The sequence below is a fragment of the Dipodomys ordii genome, unplaced genomic scaffold (genome assembly GCF_000151885.1).
Source record: "Dipodomys ordii isolate 6190 unplaced genomic scaffold, Dord_2.0 Scaffold54, whole genome shotgun sequence".
NCBI lineage: Eukaryota > Metazoa > Chordata > Mammalia > Rodentia > Heteromyidae > Dipodomys > Dipodomys ordii.
Window position 1 is genome coordinate 3,508,900 of NW_012267270.1, and position 5,158 is coordinate 3,514,057.

A 5,158-nucleotide genomic window follows, 5' to 3' on the forward strand; every position below is an offset into this window, starting at 1 on the left:
ACTGACCAAGACTTAATGTCTCAGTGCCAAGCTGATGTGAAAACTTTATAGCAAGCAGAACGATTAAATAAACCAGGTGCTCAGAACAAAGGAATTCCTATCTAAGGGAATGTTTAAGCTAATTTTCCTGCTCTATATTACTTTATCGTATATATTCCTGATGCTAAATGGATTGATGACATACCCCTGAACAACAGCTGCTTTCTGCTTGTGTGTGTGTGTGTGTGTGTGTGTTGCTGGTTCCTGGAACTTGAACTCAGGGCCTGGGCCTGGGCACTGTCCCTTAGCTTTTTTTGCTCAAGGCTAGTGCTCTACCCACTAGTGCCATAGCTCTACTTCTGGCTTTTTTGGGTGCTTAATTGGAGTCTCACAGACTTTCCTGCCCAGGCTGGCTTTGAACTGACATCCTGAGATCTCAGCCTTCTGAGTAGCTAGGATTATAGGGATGAGCTACTGGTGCTGGGTATTTTCTGCTTTTGGTTGATGAATGAAACTGAGTCTCAGCTGCTTTCTCATCCTGAAATTTTTTCTGTGTTGGGGTCAAATATCTACACAGGCGTAAGTTGAGATTCTCTCTTTCTCTCTTAGGGACATCTTTGGACCCTTATTTTCCTTTTTTTTTGTTGGTCGTGGGGCTTGAACTCTGGACCTGGGCGCTGTCCCTCAGCTCTTCAGCTCAAGGCGAGCGCTCTACCACTTGAGCTACAGCACCACTTCCGGTATTCTGGTGGTTTATTGGAGATAAGAGTCTCACGGTCTCTCCTGCCCGGGCTGGCTTTGAACCGCGATCCTCAGATCTCAGCTTCCTGAGTAGCTAGGATTGCAGGTGTGAGCCACCAGCGCCCAGCCCCCTTATTTTCCTTTAGTGACAGTTGTATCTGTAAGTGTATAATGTAACTCACAGACATGGAAAGCTGAATATATATATATATATATATATATATATGTAAACCAGACATATATATCTGTTGTAAAAAAATCAAATCAATGGCTGTAGTTTAAATTTCTTTTCTTTTTGGCAATAGTGAGGTGTGAACCCCGAGCCCCCTTTGTTTTCTTCATTTGTCTTTTCAGATAGAATCTTAAGATTGTGATCCTCTTATCAATTCTTCCTTGTATCTTGTGTGTTTTGGGGTTGGAGGAAGCCAGTGCCTGTGGCTCATGCCTGTAATCCTAGCTACTCAGGAGGCTGAGATCTGAAGATCACAGTTCACAGCTAGCCTGGACTAACTTTTAATCTCCAATTAAGCACCAAAAAAAAAAAAAAAAGCTGAAAGTGGAGCTGTGGATCAAATGGTAGAGTGCTAGCCTTGAGTACAAAAGCTGAGGGACAGCAGCAGGCTCTGATTTCAAGCCCCAGGAACTGGCACACATACACAAAAAAGAGAAAGTGCAATCTTCTAGCAATTAACCATATTAGAGTGAGCAAGAAACACACCTGGTCAGGCTGACTGTGGACATGACTGCCAAGATGCAGACTTAAGGCCCAGAGATGTTCATTTAAATCCACTCAGCAAGTTAGTGGGCCTGCCCAGGCCAAGACCTCCGACTAGGCCACCTCTGAAAACTGCCTACTCTGTGGTGGCTTCCTGTTCTCCCATACCCTGCCCTGGCCTCTGCCCACCCCTGCTTTGTATCCTTCAGTCACTGTGGCTTCTAGTACTCACAGAGGAAGAGACCCAGACTTCCCGGCAAATAAACACACCCACAGCTTTCCAAATATACAGAGACAAGTGTGTGCTCCCACTGCAGCTGGAAAGGGCTGGAAGGCCAGACATCCCACCTGGTGATGGGTGGGTTCCGGGTCCTCAGTGCCCTTCTGGTGTGGTGGAGGCAAAGTTGCACGCACCACACGAGCAATGGAAAAGGAGTAGTAGCAGCCACAACAAATCGTGTGTGTGTGTGTGTGTGTGTGTGTGTGTGTGTGCGCGCGCGCCCGCACCTGTTGGTCCTGGGGCTTGAACCCAGGGCCTGATTGCTGGCCTTGAGCTTTTTTACTCAAGCCTGGCACATTACCACTTGAGCCACACCTCCAATTCCAGTTTTTTGTTTTTTTTTTTGTCGGTCGTGGGGCTTGAACTCTGGGCCTGGGCGCTGTCCCTCAGCTCTTCAGCTCAAGGCGAGCACTCTGCCACTTGAGCTACAGCGCCACTTCCGGTTTTCTGGTGGTTTATTGGAGATAGGAGTCTCACGGTCTTTCCTGCCCGGGCTGGCTTTGAACTGTGATCCTCAGATCTCAGCCTCCTGAGTAGCTGGGATTACAGGCGTGAGCCACCAGCGCCCGGCTCCAATTCCAGTTTTTTGCTGGTTAATTGGTGATAAGAGTCTCTTGGATTTGTCTGTCTGGGCTGGCTTTGAACCTTGGTCCTCAGATCTCAGCCTCCTGAGTAGCTAGGATTACAAGGACGAGACAGCAGAGGCCTGGCTGCTTTTCTTTCTCGGATGCAACCATCTAAATTTGAACCTCACTCTTCTCTGGGGGCCTCTGCACCCCGATTCAGTCTCTGCAGTGTAGCAAGTCCTGCAGGGGGGGGTGTCCCTGCTGGGCTTTGGGGGGTGGGGATGGGGAGGGAATATGTCTCATCCTTTGAGTTGATGGAGGCTTGGAGATCAACTGCTTGTGCTAGCTGCGTGGAGGGAAACTTGGCCTGGCTGGGGTAGGTGGGGGGAAGGGATTTGTCAGGGAAGAGCAGAGGGGGACAGAAGTGGTAGCCACAGCAGGAGTGAGGTAGAAGCCATGACTTCTTCCCACAGATTAGGAGTGAGGTAGAAGCCATGACTTCTTCCCACAGATTCCTGCCCATTCCCACATAGTTCGGAGGGAGGCGCCCTCCCCATCTGGTCTGCGGCTGGTCCCCATTTCCTGGATGTGCTGCCCACAGCCCTTCCAGGGCCAGGCCCAGCCAAGGTGAGCTGAGGACACCCAGGCTCCGGGTGCCAGGCTTCCCGAGGCTGGAGCGGGAGCGTCTGTGGTCTGGCCCTGGGCTCCGTACAATATGTGCCTTGGCCCATCTCATCCTCCGGGTGTCTCGGGCCAGGGGCTATTATTAACACCCCCATTTTCCAGAGAAGGCTGCTGAGGTATGGAGAGGAGCTCGGCCCAGGCCACGGGCACAGAACCCCCTGGGAATAATGACCAGGAACCAAGGGCTAACTCACTGCCTCAGTTGTCTTCTTGTTAATTTTGTTGTTGTTGTTGTTTGGGTCCAGTCGTGGGCCTGAACTCTGGGCCTGGGCGCTGTCCCTCAGCTCTTCAGCTCAAGGCGAGCGCTCTACCACTTGAGCCACGGCGCCACTTCCGGCTTTTTTCTTATGTGGTGCTGAGGAATCAAACCCAGGGTCTCAAGCATGCAAGGCAAGCGCTCTACCACTGAGCCACCTTCCCAGCCCTGCCTCAGTGTCTTCTGTGTGTTAACTCTGTAACCCAACAGCCCCTGGAGGAGCCGCTGCTATCATGTTTATCAAGCAAATAAAGAAATCAAGGCACAGAGAAGTGGAGCCAGTGGCCTGATGCCACCCAGCTAGCAAAGCTGGAGGCAGGATGCATGCGTAAGACAGATGGCATCAGACCTTTCTCTCCCCATGGACGAGGGGGAGATGAGAAAGGGAGATGAGGTTCTGTCTCAGGACATTTGTCTACTTTTGCATGCATTTGCATACTTTTGCTTATTTGGCATTTCAGCTGCCCTGCAGCCTGAAGGAGATATGGAACCAGCCTCATGTTACAAAGGAGACCATTAAGAGCAGAGAAGGGGAGTGATTTCTCCAAGGTCACTCAGCGAAGGGCTCAGATTGCAGCGTGGACTGGCTCTGCTGAACTCAGTGTTCCCCAAGAAACAAGGCTTTGGACACCTGCTGCGAATGAAGAGCTAGGGGCGGAAGAAGTTCTTGGAGAAGCACCCCAACTGTGTCTCTAGCCTACTGTGGAGCCTCCCCATCCTCATCTGAAACCCGGTGTGCTGGACCAGCAGGCCCTCCTCGCTGGTATCCACAGCCTCACGCAGGAAGATGCTGGGACAGGGCTTTCTGCTCCCCTCCCCTCGTGGCCTCTCTTGTTAGAGTAGCTGAGAGTTTGCACCGAGTCTGTGGAGTATGTGCTGCCGCCTGCTTGCAGCCTTGATGTTCACAGGGAGTCTTGATGCGCATAAGCAGCTGAGCAACGGGCAGAAAAGTCTGTGAGACTCATCTCCAATAAGCTACTAGAAAATGGGAAGTGGCACTGTAGTAGAGCGCTCGCCTTGAGCTGAAGAGCTGAGGGACAGCGCCCAGGCCCAGAGTTCAAGCCCCATGACCAACAACAACAAAATAATAATCTGGGCAAGATATCCATCTCAGGTCCAGTGATGGTGGCTCACGCCTGTATTCCTAGCTGCTCAGGAGGTTGAGAACTGGGGATTATGATTCAAAATCAGCCAGGGCAGAAAAGGCGGTGGGACTCTTATCTCCAGCGAAACAGCAACAAGTTGCTTCATGCTCCAGTGCTAGCCTTGAGCAAAAAAGCCAGGCAAAAACATGAGGTGCAGAGTTGAAACTCAAGTACTGGTAAACATGTGAGTGAGTGTGTGCGCGTGTGCACGCACACAGACGTGCGTGCACACACACAGACACGCGTGCGCGCGCGCACACACACACACACACACATGCACACACACAGATGTTCATCTCAGCCCAGAGCGTCTTCTGGCTCAGGAATCCTCTCTCCACTGCCTGGTCAGCATTTACTGTACCTTGTAGCAAAGCAGCACTCACAGTGCACCTGTAAGAAGTGAGCTCCCAGGCCCAAACCCACACAAGGAGAGGCTACTTTTGGATACATGGATGGCCTCCAGCTCTGTGAAAGAATAAAGTTCTGTTGCTTTAAGCCATGTGCTGTGTAGTTATTTGTGACAACAGCCCTTGATCGAATGGTGGGAAGCCAGAGAGTTTCTCACATCCCAGTTCTGAGGGTTGGCTGGGCCGAGTGGTTCTTGGGTTCCATGGTCGCTTGGATGACAGGCTGCAGTCAGCCAGTCAGCCGGGAGCTGGGCTGAGGTCTCAGGACTGGCAGCTGGTGCTGGGTACCGGCTATTGGCTGGGACACCTCAGTCCTGCTTGATCTCCTTTCTTCCTTCCTTCCTTCCTTCCTTCCTTCCTTCCTTCCTTCCTTCCTTCCTTCCTT